The sequence below is a fragment of the Nesoenas mayeri genome (genome assembly GCF_963082525.1).
Source record: "Nesoenas mayeri genome assembly, chromosome: 6".
In the NCBI taxonomy this organism is placed as follows: Eukaryota; Metazoa; Chordata; class Aves; order Columbiformes; family Columbidae; genus Nesoenas; species Nesoenas mayeri.
The window spans coordinates 15,058,501-15,075,442 of NC_137545.1; positions in this window are offsets into that span (position 1 = coordinate 15,058,501).

The window sequence follows — 16,942 nt, forward strand, 5'->3', positions numbered from 1 at the left end:
TTCACTATTTTACAAAATACGTCAGCTTTATTTTGTTTACATCTGCCAGCAAAAAAAATATATATAAAACTGGAATAATTAGTATAAAACCTTGTAAGAAAAAAAGTCCAAGTTTATATAAAAATGTTATCAAACTAGAAAGCTAAAGGTAAGCCAAGAGCTGTATTCCATGACTTCTGTTTTCCAGAGATTTATTTTAGGTATAGTATAACCTCTATCATACATGGTTTTTTTAAAAAATAATAATAATTTAAACACTGCCAGGGTTTTCTAGCAACACTTAATTGGTTCTGCTGGGTACCAAGCCAAATAAAGTGTGTAACATTTACCATGGTTCTGCTAGATACATGTAGCCCTCTGCTAGATACATCAGGCCCTCTGATCACCAAAGGAGCAGACAAGAACGCAGCGTGGAACTTTAAACAGCTGAATAACTACTTTGAACAGCTTAACAGAGTTGATTAAAATAGACAAAGTCGGTAAGCACAGGAGTAGAGCTTTTCCACATAACTACCTGAATTTACAATATGACTGAGAAGTAACTGAGAGCTCAGAGGCAAATAAGGACAGAACTGGAGCTTCAAACACATGCAAGATTAAAAAAAAAACCACAGAACTACTGACCCAGTTACAAATGTGAGATCAGAAGAATATCTGTCAACAGAGGCATCTGCATCAAAACTGATTCCAGAGACATCAGATAGGTCAATGGGTAATCACTGTACACAGTGCTTTATTTTTGTACACAACTACTTTGTCATCACTCTGCAATGACCACAGTTTGTCTCCAGTTCAATCACCTACATTCCAGTTACTGATTTAAGTTACTGATCCCCAAAATTTACTGAGACGTTATTTTCATATAGATTTTTTCACTCATGGACTCTATTTATGGCATCCTTAATGTTCTTCACTAGGATTAGTACAGAAACATTAAAAGCATCTCAAAGCACCTTCCAGAAGCTTCTTCCATTCTCCTTTGAGGAAACAGTAAGTACAGAGTTGTTAACTGGTGGAGTGAAAAGAAACAGGTTCCAAATCTTTATCCAAGAGTCACTGGACTGAGTCAACCCTCAGATCGTATGATTGTCTGGAAACTCATTCCATAACCTTTAGATAAAGAACATATGCTCCTTCTCACACAGGCTGAGAACCTGGGCTCTGTGACTTACATCATCCCAGGCAGCAGAAACATTCTGGCAGCAAGTAAAGGGACTGGATCAGGAGTATGGCCGTGGACGCAGCAACAGAGCTCCACATTTCTAAAGGAATATGCTAATTTTCATCAACTGAGGATTTACAAAGTCAAATGTTGCCTAATGTGAAGAGCAGATTTTGGATCCGGAATAAGCAGTGAAGGTACACGCAAGGCAAATGAAAGCCCTGGGAGAAAGATGAACTTCTCCATGCTGGCACAGAAGGTGGCAGCAGCAGGTGAGTACATGCAGTATATACTGTAATCATCTAGCAAATTGTTCAGTATCTTTTTAACTTCAGTTTCTCTGTACTGAAAACAGCACCTCAAGTTTAAGTAAAATCCAGTTTCTCAAAGGATACTATTGTTTTTTTTTTTTTTAGATATGACACCTTTTCTCCCCCTTTGTTCATAATGATAACATAACCAGAATAAGCAAAGTCAAATAATTATTTAAACAAACACAATCCAGACTAAAATATCTCTACCAGGAAATTCAGGACTAAAGCATGTTCATAATCCTTTTCACAACCTCATGATCTTTTTCATATGATTGTCTCATACAATGCTACTAATACATTACTTTAAAACTTCAGTCATGCATCCCTAATTGTGGTGTTCGGCTTTGAATGGTACCTTTCCTCCATGCCCTAACAGTTAAAATCATTTGTAGCCCTCTGATCATGATTCATTGCTGAAATACAAGAGGTGAACATTATCAGACCGATTTCAAAATCAATTAGATGTTTCAGTATTTTTAACTAAAATAGTAATAAACGTAGCACAGTATTTTTAACCTTCTATTATATAATCTGCTGTATCTTCTACTGTAATTCTCATTACAGAACAAAGGTGCTTACAAAACAAATGTACACGTCATAAGAAGTCTCAAACAGAACAACTATTACAAGTTGTTTCTTTTTAAACAAGCTTCATTATTCTCTAGGCAATTATAAATAGCTATCATGTTCAAGCTGCCAGGCAGCATTTGCACATGTAAAATACTGGAAAGCTGAAGTCTAAATTCTATACATTTCAGTGGCACAGAATTGTATATAGTTGATCTCAATACAAGAACATTCAGACTCTTGAATACCTTCAAAAGAATATGGAAGGGCAACCTGAGGAAAAGGCTACACGAAAGTTGAAAAAGATTCTGCCTATTATTGCTGTTAGCCATTGCATTATTTTATTCACTCAATGGATTCCCTCCTGCCTCCCTGACTCAGAACGCAGAAGAACAGTGAACATTTACAGTGGAGAAGATAAATAGTTCTGCCACATCAGCTGATATCTCAGAAAATGCACACAGGGCTGCCAAATGCACCCCATCCCCTCCCCTCCTCACTCCTCAATGCCAGCAAATCATTCATACCAAACACAGTGTGATGTGATGGCATATCCACACACACAGGTTTTAAATCAGAGAGTTGAGGTCAAAATACCTGAGCAGTACACCAGAGTTCTCTTTTCTGCAGGGAAAACTCACAATCTTTATGCTAATACCACTGTCTGCCTATGGCCTTTCATCTATTAAACTAAATGCACCTCTGATGAAAGTTGGCATTTTTTTTTACAAACTTTTTCATTCTATTTCCCCTGGATTCCTGAAAATTCTCCACAGTGCCTACTATTTCAACTGTTCTTCTTTTATAGCAGTTTATTTTTGACAAGACTTCATTTAAAGCCTCATACATGAACATGATTTTGGGGGACATTTTTGTTTCTTTATCACCAACTGTTTCACTGAAACTAGAAAACTAGTTTAATAGTTAGGCTTTACTTAAAACAACAAACCTTGATTCAAATAATGTGGTCATACAAAACTCAAACTCAATTGAAAGTCACATCTACCATGTTAGTAGGCTATTTGAGGTGCCACACTTTCTTACCCCCAGCCTTCTTCCTGTCTTCTCCCAACAATTTTCATAATCTGAAATATTTGTAACATAAATGTACTAGATTTCTCCCCTTCCCACACTCCTTCCCAGGTTATTTTAGTTACTGTCCCTTTTTATTCAACTTTCTTTCCTTGCTGTCTCTGAACAATGTTCTGCCTTATTTTTTCTATCTGCAGAACAGATCTTTGAGAAATATCTTTGACTCCTCTAAGTACTCAGCTTGAATGCCACAATGACTAAAGCGCCTTAGCCAAGACTTCATGCACAACCCGAAGTTCCACACCAAATACCAAACACATTCTTCAGCTAAGAGAGAAATGAAAAAGACAAAAAGCATCAGAAATAAAGACAAAGCAATATTCTTACCAAACAAAGATATTATCTGTTCACCACCAAGAAAAGAAGCACTTACATAATTCATTTCTACTAAGAACTACTCAGAGTAATAACTCTATGAGAAATTGCCTTTTTTTTTTTTAGAGAAGTATTTATTGAAATAAAGCTACTGATCACACAAAGACAGTGTTTCTTAAAATCCCTGAAAATTAAAATTCTTTCTTATATTGCAGGTATTTACTCCAACGTACATGCAGGAGAGATGCCTGCAGCCCCTCCCCAATTCCACTCCAGCAAGTGTGCAACATTTCATGCTCATATTCAGTTCAAAAAAAGGCTGAAATCTGAAAATCCAAATGAACCTACTCTTTATTTCCTAAATTTCAAGTTTTTAACAAATGCTAGAATATGAAGTCCTATTAATCGAGCACACATTTTTAAGATAAATGATTTTTAAAAGCCCTATTAATATTAAATTAATATATTGCTGTTACTGAAAGACATTTTAAGAAAGCCATAAAAACTAAATAATAATCTCATTCTGTTTTATCAGTCTTAAGATGACATTAGCTTCTGGATATACAAATAGGAAAATATGCTATAGATCTAAAGTTATAACTAACGATTTCTAATTTTAGTTCTCACCCATCTCCTGTATTTTCGTCCCTCTTCAATTTCAGTAAAACAGGTTTGTGGATTTAAGTAAAACTCATTCATTTGAAAATCTACAGCCCAGTAGGAGGGGCACTTTGTAAGAACAGACCATTAACTAATTGATCCAAGCCATATTTGCTAAGTTAATACCAGATAAGAAATAGTACAGAAAGCATTTATGCATAACTGAACACACCATGGAAACTTTTTAAAAATCTGAAATGTGAGGTATTTGAAATGCCAAATCCCAAGCATACTAGAAAATTATCCCAAACATTAGCCATCTACTAGCTCAGTTATCCAAAAAAGGGCATTTATTTTATTTTGAATGGAAAAAAATGGACAGACTTCTTCAAAAGGACAGTTATTTGTAAGGAATTGCTGAGTACAGGATCCTTCTAAGAGCTCAGAAGAATACAAAACCAAAAGTTGGAAGTTCTATAAATATTAGTTCTGCTTACCAAGAATTAATTTTCAGTCTTCCATATATAAACTGTATCTAGTCCATAAGTCCATATTAATGCTCAAAATTTATAATGGCGATGGCCTGATTTTGTGACAATATTCTATGGTTCAGCTAAGTCCCGTTAAGGTACCAGTGCTTGTAAGACTGAAATACTTCAAAAGATGAATGAGCCACACCTGCATTTTAAGATTTTATTTTTCTACAGAAAGTAAGTAAATGTTTTTGTTAGAGCTAAGGCTGAAGTTCAACAAATATTTTAAGGTGGTGTTTCATTTAAAGCAGCAGTCCTGCCCTCTCCCACAGCTTCATTCATTCATTCCCATTCCTACAAAACCATTTTTGTACACAAGCACATTTGTTTGCTGATCTGTTCAATGTGCAGCTGTACAACTAGATTCTGCTGAAAAACAGCCTAAAAAAAGAAGAAAAAAAAAAAGATTATTTTCAAGATAGATTACTTTTCCTATCTGGTTCACTGTGCAGCTGCACAAACACCATAGTTCACATAAAAAAGAGCAACCTTGCTTCTGATGGCAACACCAGCTTACAGATTTGGTCGATTTGCAGCCTAACAGTACTTCAGCTACAGAACACCTAAAACAACCGGCCACCTCAGAATGTACTCAAATAACACTGGAAAACCAGCAATGGACAAATTTCCTATTGAAAGCCATTTAAGAATGATTTCTCCAACTTTCCCGTCAACACAGAATACTGTTTGCAATAAAGTGTTAAAACAGCTGCAGTATGTTTTATTCTTCCTATTATTTAGACCACTACACCTATTTCATCCTTGTGCTATGTTAAAATACTTGCAGTACATTAAATGGCATTAAAGGCATATCACAGCTACAATCCAAAAAGGAATTCTGTGACTAAGGCATGTTTCTTTTACACGTGCTATGCCAAATTAGTGCCTGGCAGCTTATGATTAATAAAGTCCGCTTCTAGAATTTAGAGGCTGCAAACTTTTGACTTGACAACATACACAATTGATTCAAATCTGTATTTTTAAATAGAAGATTTAATTAACGAACCACTGTCATCGACTTTTTATAAGGCCCTCTGTCAACACACCATCCAAATTCTTCTTAGCAAATTCATTCTGTTGAGTACAAACCAGGAGAACTACTACGCTTCTTAAAACAGACCCTTTTTCTATGAGTGTGAAGGAAACCTGGGAGACGACAGTTAGGAAGCCCTCACACCTGGAGTCAGTGGGAGACAAAAGTGTTTGTAAAGACATCTTGGCAGATTCAGAAGCAGCACCCTAACCAGTCTGATCTGTGATATAAAATAGTCCTATGTATTTCAACAAGAAGATCCATGAAGAAAATGCCCAGCTGAACCAAAAGATGTGTAATTTCTATCACATTCCAAGTAAGACCTCAACAGAAGTCATGACATTGCCTAGCTCTGATTTATTTCAGCCAAGATTATTCTTAAAGATCTACATGGCTACCCATCTGTGGGATGATCAAGGCAATCATTCGAATAGATACAAATACTGATTGACTTCAAAATTCACCCACGATTAACTACTAACCTGTCTTAACAAAGTATTAAGGAAACTTTGAAGGGACAGATCTTCAAAGCAAATGAATGAAAAATGTAGTATTCAATATCCAATATTACTCTTACTGCAAGATTAGAGACAGAAAACAGGAAAGGAAGCAGAATTCTTAGAGTCTTAATCTAAAATGCAAGCAGAGATGTCTTCTTAGCCAATCTAATCAATACTGATGGGCTAAAACCGAATGAAATCTTAAAAATACCATTACTTCTCTGTGTCCACCACCTTACAAGTGTGGGTACATTCACAGAGGAACAAGTACTATGGAACGTGAGACTGAAACCCACTAATTCAATACATCCTCCCAATTACGTGAAACCTGTCAATTTCCATTAATAAGCAAGTGAACAAGCTTCTTGTGATTTTTCCAATATTAAAATTTAAAATGGTTTCTACTGTCATAATATGGTACAAAAAAACCCTAAAAAAATTTAAAAAAAAAAAAAAAGCAAAAAGGACTCCTTGCTGGCTCTAACTTTTAACACAAGTAACCAGTACGCGTATCTCAAAGCAAATCCAGTAGTTTGGAGGAATAAGACCATCCCAACTAATCAAGAAGCATACTGCCGGAAGGGTGGTGTAAAATATTTGTAGTTTTTTTCTTTTTGACAAACAGAAATGGTGTGGCAGCCTACCACTGAAATTATGGGTTATCAAATTCCTCTGTGAAAGACGTTTTATGCTCTTTGCCACTGATAGCTGAAAACAAATGAAAACTGGACTCTACCTCTAAAATCAAAGGATCAATACATGTGACCATTATTTCACAGGTTCAACTTCAAAAATATTTAAGATCCACAGATGTAAACATGAGTTTCTCTAACACACACTTTTTTATTCCATGAGTCACTATTTTCTGTTAAAAATATCCTTCCTCCCTGCCTCTCCCTTTTGCTACTGTAACTGACAGTACATCATCCCCTTCCAGAGTCTGCTGAGCACATCAGAGTCACATCACAAAATACTTGCCTGTTATCCTATTAAAGCTATCCAAAGCAAATGCATATGTCGTCAAGGTTGCACAACTTTTCTACAAAATGAAGCCAAATTAAAATTGCTGTATTTCAAATTCCATGTTTGACTAATTAACAGACTTGTGGTATAACGCGGCTTAAACCACTGGGGTAAACTGACACACATCAGCGTAATTAAAATCTACTGGAAGAACCACTTAATAATCAAGACAGTCACAGTCCATCTACACCTCCAAATGTATTTTAATTTTAACATATAAACCAGCACAGTTTAAAATATCAGTAAGCATAAACAGTATGGGAGTTTAATCCCAAGAACAAACTTTTGATTCCAGTTAACCACAGTTTAAGATACGTAAACATTTACGTGCTGGCAAAAGAGTCTGAGGCTTTACTTTTCTTATTTCTAGATGCACGACAGTTTCTTGTGAATCTTCTGGTCTTCTTCATAGTCATTTAAGTTGTTATGTTATCTAGTCACTAGAATAACATGCTGTCTCCTAGCAAGCCAGCTTGTTGCCAGGTTACGAAGTTGAAATACCTTAATACTGAGACCAGTATTTGGCATCCACATCTACCTAATGCCATACCACAGTCCCCAGTCAGAGAAGTCTTCAGTGTAGGGGGAAATCTCATAACCTGATGCCTGAATAAAAAAGGTTGATATACCTTTTTTTTTTAGAAATTTGGCAAGGCTAACAATGTATCTTATCTTTGGCCAGCATCCTCAAAGCAAAGCACAATAAGCAAAACCACTAAACAATATTTTCCTGTCTGATAAGCTAAGTTCACTATTTATAAATTTCTGATTAAACTACATGTACTTTCTAGTATTCAGCTTTAACTTTTGTAATGTAAATATTACATTTTAAAAGTACATTACTGGTAACAGGACTGCGAGGTAGAAATGTAAAGGATCACACTTTGCTTATTGTCAAAAAAAGTAAAACCTAAGCAAACCGTAACTGTGTGTACAGAATAGACAACAGCAGAGCGCATGAGGTATCGTTTCAGTATTTCACTGCGATTCAATCACTGCTTGGAACTACTGCACAACATATTTGGTAAGATATAGGCAAAAATTCAGAAATTTATTTTTCCATAGTTAAAACACTTTCCTTTTATTTGAAGAACAATGTACTCCTTTCAATATTTCCCTTAGAGAATATTTTGTTTATAAAATGTAATCAATCCTTCCCCTTTCATGTCCACATTCTGAATTCATTGTTAGCAATTAAGCTACGGTAAAAGAAAAAATTCCAGTAAATTAATTGTAGGAACTCTCAGAACTTTCCCTTAAGTGACTATTTACATTTTTCAATTTTATTATTCTTTAAGAACTCAACAACATTACACTGTCTTATTCCAATATACCATTCCAATTTGTCCATAGTCTAAACAACACACACACACACACAAAAAAACAACAAAAAAACCAAAACAAACAAACAAAAATCCATACATTTTAAGGGGTTCTTGGCTTAAACTATACCACAATTAAACGATGAGAGGTGTTCTTATGCATCAAAGGCTAAAAAGTACCATAATAATTCACTCTTCCATTAGACAAATGCAGCCACTTAGCACTGACAAACAGCAGTTTCTGTGGGGAGTACTAGACTTAGTAAGGTCTTCAAAGACAGTGAAAGTATTTTTACATCATCTAGCGTAACTGTTTACTGTAATTAATTTGAACCACAAAGCTTGATACAAAGAAGACAGGAGTAATAATAATTTGCTATATTTGCTGCCTTCTTATTAAAGCATCTCACCCTAATCTATTAAGAGTCAGCATAAAACACTCACTTCTCTCCCTACTACTGTACATATATTGTTAGCTAAAGCCAGCATGAGAATTTTTACCCAAAGCCAGTAAAAATTAAGTTCTGCTGGAACTCTGTACGTTACTCTGCAAGATACAGATGCATAAATTTACACTGCATGCTTTAAAAAACTCAATCTCTTAACTGTTGTACAAAAAAAAATAACTGTGTAAAAAATAAGTTTTAGCATCGGAGGGAATTTAGGCTGTTTTTCTTCCATAACATGACAATTAAATAGAAGTCTAGGATATCCTACAAGCATTAAGAAATTATCTATTTACAATAAAAAAACTAAATGTTGAAAATATCCTGCTGCAGCTACTATATATATATGACACTGAATATATGGTACAAGTCTTGAGGGCAACTGGACAAATCAAGCACTGCTAATATAATACAATGCCTCTGCTAGACAACTGCCTCAATATGCAGTTCAGAACAGGAATGATGGAAAGTCTATCCTTTTTATGTATCATATCAAACATCAAATAAATGAGACTATTTTATTTTTAGCATAAAAATGCAGCAGTGCAAGGCTACCACCTTATTTGGACTGTAGCCAAGCAGCATATTTCTTAAGTTTTAATGTAAGCCAGTACAATTTAGAATTGCACTTCTAGGCTGAGATATTTGTCCTTTAGGCAGACATTCAGGTCAGGAATAAACAAAATGCTCTATGTTATGCAAACAAAACTAGCTAATAAATATGGCCTAAATGATATGCTTTGCATTTCATGGAGTGAGAGTACTTCTCAAGGCAGTGGAGCCCTAACGAAAAAAAGGTCTTTCTTTACAGGACTGGAGTACAGAAATTGCCCAGAGCCTTGAGAAGTAATACAATCATCAGTTAAACCATGGAGTATGATATTCCATTTGATGGTAAAGAAGCTCTTCTGTCCTGCTGTGTGTATGATACGAATGAAGTAGTGCGTACAGTGGCAAAATAAGTCTTAGTCAGACGCATACCTGCTCACTATTCCCCCTTATAGGAAATACTTGGTTGTGCTAATCAGTTATTTTGCAAGATGAGTTAAACTCAACTTTCAATTGTACAAATGACACACAGTTACTACTGTGAACCTTAGAACCAGTCATCCTGGAATACAGTGCTACTCGGTCCTACTTAAATTGCAAATCAATATTAACAGAGATATAAATATTAACACAAAAAATCCATGTCAAGATTCACATTGAGTGACACCTTTTTGATGATATTTACTTGGAGATTACATATATCTTTCTTTTGTTTTGCTTTGATACTCCAACCTAAGTATGGCTGCACACTACCATCAGCAATTAGCTTGGCTAAAAGAGGAACTGTTTATAGAGCTCCAATCACCAATCAATTATCATTAACAGTTATGCTTCAGAATTAAAGGTATTCTTTTTTTGCATTAATAATCATCACACTGCAGTTAATAAAAATGCTGCTGTAATAAAAATGCAGAAAGATCAGTTTATGAATGTAGTACAAGTCAGCTAATCTTGAGATATCTTATCTTTATATATAAACTGTACAACAGCACCTACCTGCAATTCACATTTTATTATAGTGGCATTTGTCAGAAGCTGTGACTCGAAACTATTTCTAAAGTGTTTATAACCTACGTGTAGAAACACTGCACAAAGTCTCTGTGGAGGAGTTTGTAATTTTATGCAAATCCCGCAACCTTGCATATAAAACTTCCTTTGCATGTTCTTAATCTGAAGAGTGTTTTATCTCCCATATGCATTTTGTCTTACAAAAAAACTAACCACAGGAATACTTTTACAGGACTTCATTTGATTAATGGGTTTCAGACATGATCATAGTTGTTCATTAACTTCCAGTATTATGTGTGTCTCTTTGTCACTTAAGCGCTAACTCAAATGCTTACAGAATACAATTTTCTATACCTCTTAGAGCTCTATAGTTTGTGAACTGTTAAGTCCTCTCTAATTAATATTCCCCATTTTGTACATATTTGGTACTTTAATATTGAGATTATATGACTGTCAACACAGAAGAAGAGGAGGAGGTTTCTATAGCAAACTTCATCATAAGACTGCAGATATATTCCTCACAAGTGAAAACAAGATTTCTTTTAGGACTGCTCTTCAAAGAAAACCAAAACCAACCAACCAAAAACCAAAACCAAACAAAATGCATAAACAAACAAACCTGGAGTTTAATTTTATTAAATTTCACTGCCAAAAATTTCTGATAAGCAAACTGATCCACAGATTGCTACGTTCATTTTTCCAATTATCAAGATCTCTTCAGGTATATTTCTTACTCTGTTTATGTTCACAGAGCAGCACTAACAGAGCACTATACCTACATTCAGGCTCTCCAACAGACAATGCAGTTATAAATTCTGCAATAGGTCCACCTGTTTTAGCAGCAGTCTAATTTTGCATTAGCAAAACCAGCAGATTTTCTTCTCAACCTACTGCTTTGGAACACAGCCAAGCTATAGCAAAAGTGATGGCCAGATGAGAATGAAGCTCCTGGGTCATCAAAAGCTGAGAGAGAACAGACAACAGCTTAGTCATTCCTCCTCTGCAGCAACACACAAAGAAGTCAGAAAATGCAAAGAGAGAAGATGAGGCAGCACAATGTGATACCTAGACCACCAGAACATTTCCTACACAGAATTTCAATATCCCTTTTTCTCATAAGCTTTTGAGACTGACATCAGGAAACCACCATCTTCCCAGTCTTTCATGATGGCCTCCAACTTTTTGGGTATTAAAACCTGTACAGGGTTGGATTATCACAAGAGGTAACAAATAAGTGATTTCAATTATTTTTTTAACTAACTTCTTTACTCCTCAGATTTTTATGGCATCAAAAAACCCAAGAGAAATTGCACTGATGCCATAGCACATAATATTTTATGAACAGGTGGACTGATGTAGTTGCATATCTTTCCTTCCTTCAGGAGATTACAGCATAGGCAGGACATAGTTTCCAGCATTTAAATCAGGTTTTGAAACTTAATAAAAACCATTTGTTTTTATTAGCTTTGGCTAATTGGTACACATTTCCTTACCAGGCTTTATTAGGTATTTTTCAAATAGTATCTCAGTTGCAATTTAAAAACTATCTAAAAACAATCTAAATTCTTTTTGCATCAGGTGTTACTTCAGACCTTTGTCAGCAAGCTAAAATTACTAGCTCTCGTTTAAGATTACTTCAGTAGCCCACCCCCAAAGATGAATACTTTTCATATGATAAAACTGTTTTAAATAATTGCTCCCTAAATTAAGTTGGACTCCCACAGAAAAACAGGAAGTTATATTGATTTTCTTCACCTTAGGAGAACAGAAATTGCTTCCCGCAAGGCATAAATTCTGAGTACTCACAGAACTCTCTCTGCACCTAAAGCTCAATTCTGTGAAGAGCATAGCTACACAAAGAACAGAAATATGATTAAGCTTTCCTTCTTTTAAACTTCTATGTGTTAAGAAAAGAGTCAGGATATGTTCGGTTGACAATCTGGAAAACATGCTATAAAATAACATGCTATAATAGCAAACGTTCTGACAGTTGATAGCCAAACTGTAAAGAAAATGCTTTTCTTGCTTTTCTTGTTCTGATATAATTTTAATTGTTCACACATGCAGTTACACCTGCCTAAACCCAACGCCGTAAAGTAGTTTGTAAAGATGCCACAATCTCTCCACTAAGTTTCACCACAGTCAAGGACTGAATCTTAACTTAAAGGAAAACTTTCATGCTTAACTTCAAGTAGCTTGTGTAATTTTAATTCGGTAATTTCATCTGATGAAAACACCTAACTGTTTCTAAATCCAGACTGATCTGTCACTGATTTATCAAGTGCCCATCATAGGTTCAAAATAAACTTCCACTTCTGTAAAAACTGTGACAGAAACAGGAATAACAGCCATTACAATAGGTATAATCATGATCAAACGATGTTAAAACTGGACAGCCAAAGCAAAAAGTCCAAACGTACTTCCTCTAGGTCTATATATACTCAAACTTGAAGTCCACGTTATCTCGGCACTACTTAAAAGTTTCTTCCTACTTAAATCTGTCACTGCTTTGCAGAAAATGTAGTATGAATAAAGTATCTTATTTACAGTTGCTTGACTGACATGACATAGTGAAGACCATGAAGGAAATTTATGCCAGGCTAGCTATGTTAATTTTTCTATGTGTATACATTTATCTTCTTTATGTAAATCAAAATATGCAAAAGGTACATACCTTACTAAGGTTTCCTACTGAATATTCAAAAGTAAGAGTTTATTAACATATAAGCCCTAAGTACATATGCATTCAATACACTCCTGCTGGCTTTTCACAACATAACTCCAGAAAATGGATAGTTACAATTTTATAAAAATCTTAGTTTAAGACTGCTAATTAAAAAGTAGTTCCACGCACTGTAATAGATGAAAGTCAGCAGCAGGATCTGTGCTTTTTCAGGTAAATTTATCTTTCTGGAACATGCTTGAATTACCCTGATGATCCAATTTCACTAGACTTTTTTTGTTATGGGAGAAACAAACATGAAGACATCTAAACCTGTGAGCTTATTCTCACCATTTTAAACCACAACTTTTTCTATAATTGCACATTTTATGACTGTTTGGATACACACTCCGAATTTTCTACCTGACTTTTATTTAAGCCAACGTGGAAAGCATGAAGACCTACACAAAACCAAGGAATGCCAATTAAAACAAACCTCACTGTTTTGAATGTATTTTTTTAATGTAAACAGAATCATCTTTCACGTTGCCTATTCCAGATGGGCAATTGTGTACATATCTTCTATATCCACTTTCTGCAGACACCAGGGTACATTCCCATATGGAACTTACACCACTAATCTCATAACACAATTGATTTGCAGTACATATACAGGCCCCATATTTTATTTTTTTTTAGAAATAGATTGCATAGCTGCATTCTTTTCCCCTCTAAAGCATGCAACTGTTGCAAGCAGTTTAAAAAGAAATCCTGCAGTACCATACCACCAATTCTATTTTAAGCTGGTTTAGAACAAAAATCTAGTAACCATGTAGTCATCCAATTCTTGCTTTGGAGCTTAGTATGCCTCACTAGTCCACACAGAGTACCTATACCCCTACACATCAAACAGAAAGCACATTCTGCAGCAAAGGAAAATCTGTGTTTTAAAACCTAATAGGATACCTGTTATGTATAGAAATAGTATTCTATTTTTATGTAATTGTACCAGTTACTACTACCCAAAGGGACACTGTAACATACCAGTTGAACACCCCCCAGGAACTGCTTTAGTTAACTAGATGGCAATTGCTTCCATATTTCTGAACGCTAACCAGGCCTTCCAGTGTGCCTTTCTCAATGCTGTACCATGCTTCATGTATCACAGGTGCCCTCAGTGTTATGGCACAACATCCTACCTTCATTAAAAAAAAAAAAGTGATTGTTACTTAAAAGTCGTAAAATATTTAAAGTGCTAGAAACCAGAATTATTTCTAACTCTGGCAACTCTCGCCCAGAAGAAAGGGTTCAAGAGCTAGTGGGTAAGAAAATTTTCACAGAATGGCGCTCAAAAAACACAAAGATAACTAATTTTCAAGAGTAGTTTTATTTCAAAGTTTCAACGTTATGTTTCCAAACGGTGCAGCATAAGCAGCAGAATAGTTGAGAACAGTAAATTAATTCCTTTCCCTCACGATTCCTGTGCATGGTGTGCTACAGCCACTGACCAACTCTCCTGATCACCTCTTGCCTTTGCTCAGGGTTGTGTGCGGGTTATAACTGCCCGAGCGCAATTCTGCAGTTGTTAACGCTAGCTGGGATCACTAAGCCAAGCAAGATTTAATCGCGTGGCTCGTTCATCATCCGTGATCACCATATTGCCCCGAACAAATACGGCACAAGACCATTCCCTCAGAGACCGTGACCCTCTCCTTGCAGCACCCAGCGGGAAGAGGCAGAGAGCACCTTCCACCCACACCGGGCACCTCAACGTGTCTCGCCGGGGCACCCCCACCCCGTCCCCACAGGAAGGGTGCGGGAAGGAAGCGAAGCTCAGACAGGGAGGAGAGCTGCGTGCCCCGGGGAAGCGCGGAGGCCTCCCCGGCCCGAGCCCTGCCTGCAGCGGCCCTGCCGCCCGCGAGCTCAGCGGGACCCCGCGGCGCCCCCCGCCACCCCCCCAAATCCCTTTTCTCTCTCCGCCCCGAACGGCGAGGGGCAGTTACAGCCCCGCACACACATCCCAGGCCCCTCGCTGCGGGCGGGGGAGCGAGCAGCGTTTACCTGCCGCATGGTCGGCTCAGGAAGAGGAAGAGCGGGGTCGGGGGGATGCGCCAGCGCCGCGCCTCGTGCTCCGCCGCCTCAGCGAGGGGGAGGCTGCGCGCGGCCCCCAGCCCCCCACCCCCCTCGGCCTCTCTCGCCCACCCGCGCAGCCCCGGGCCCGCCCGGCGGGTCTCGCCGCCGCAACGTGAAGAAGCGGCCGCGCCGCCGTGTCCCGCTCATGCCGCTCCGCATCCCGGGTAGGTGGTGTCCGTTACTGCCGATCGCCACCGACTCCTTCGCCTCCTCCGTCACCCCCCGCCCCATCCCGCCGCCAGCCTGGGGCCGGCCGCCACCCGCACCGCAGCGCCGGCCGGTTGTGGGGGAGGGAATGTAAACAAATGGGGTTTTATAGCTACCTCACTCGAGTGCCGTGTGCATCTCCCTCTCCGCTCGGTACCAAACCGCCGCAGCGCCTCCTCCTCCTCCTCCTGCAGCTGCCGCCGCCGATACGCTATTCACCAACCACGGCTACGCCAGGGCCCGGCGCGCTCCCCGCGCTCACCCTTACGCACCATGCGGATCGGACCACACGGGCGGCCCCGCGGCCCGCTTTGCCCAATGCGGAGCCATTTCCTCCCGTGCACCCCACGCCGCCTCACTTCCCCCTCCTCGGCTCCGGCGCGGACTACGAAAATGGCGTAGCGCCTGTCTGCACCCCCCCTCCCCGCTTCCCCCCCGCGGTGGCTTGCGCTCGTCACTCTAGCGATCGCGGCAGGAGGAACGGCCCGTCGCCCCGCGGCCGGCGGGTCCCGCACGCTGCCGGCCGTGTCGCCTGCGCTCCGTGGACTCCGGCGGGAGCTCGCACGCAGCGCTGCCTGGGCCGCCAGCCCGGCGGAGGACAGCCGGCCGCTTAGCGGGGAGCTGGGCCCGGCCTGCGTGCCTGCCGCTGGCGCGGGGAGAACGGGCCTTTGGGGAGGAGAAGGCTGTCTCATGGACAGAGCTCGGCTTTCTACCGAGGTGCCTTTCTGAGAGCCAGACGCGTATTTAAACCCCATTTATGTAACTCTAGAAAATACCGCCAGGCTTTCTCGTGAAATAACAGCAAAACCTGTTCATCTAGATGACAAATGGCCCTCCTTTTTGAGGTGGAGCCCCTCATCACCGAACGTTTGATTCCTACACAACAGAACAAAACGTGATGCTGTATGCAAATTAAAACTTTTAGAACAACACTGAGGATCAGTAGACGTAAGATCTACAGGGAATAAGAGTCGTTCACATGGAACACAATTTTAAAATAAACCAGCTTATTTTGTAATGGTTATTTACAGAAAGTGCAGTTGTAGGAACACTTTAAGTTTTGGGCCATTTCATTTTCCTGAGAAATTTGCATACAGTTTTCACCACATTTTCCTCCAGAAATAGCTGATGTTTCCATAGCAGGCTTCGATCTACAAGCAAACCTCCCCTTTATTTACGAAGGAGGCACAGATTTTTCTTCTAGACTCTGTATTACTGAATTGAACTAATTCACCTAATCCTTTCTAAACTTGTCCCTTTGGTTAAACCAGACGATTCACACCAGCACTGACCTAAGTCTCGCCTGGCAGAGCCAGGATCTAGTCCTGTCCATAGTCCTATCTCAATCCAAGCCTTACCACATAATCACCTGCCCCAATACCCTCCCAAAGTCATTGTGTGAATTTTTGCTTGGTGCCACATCCTAAGAAAACAAAAACAGTTTAAAATACTAAAAATGTAAAGAATTAATAGTAT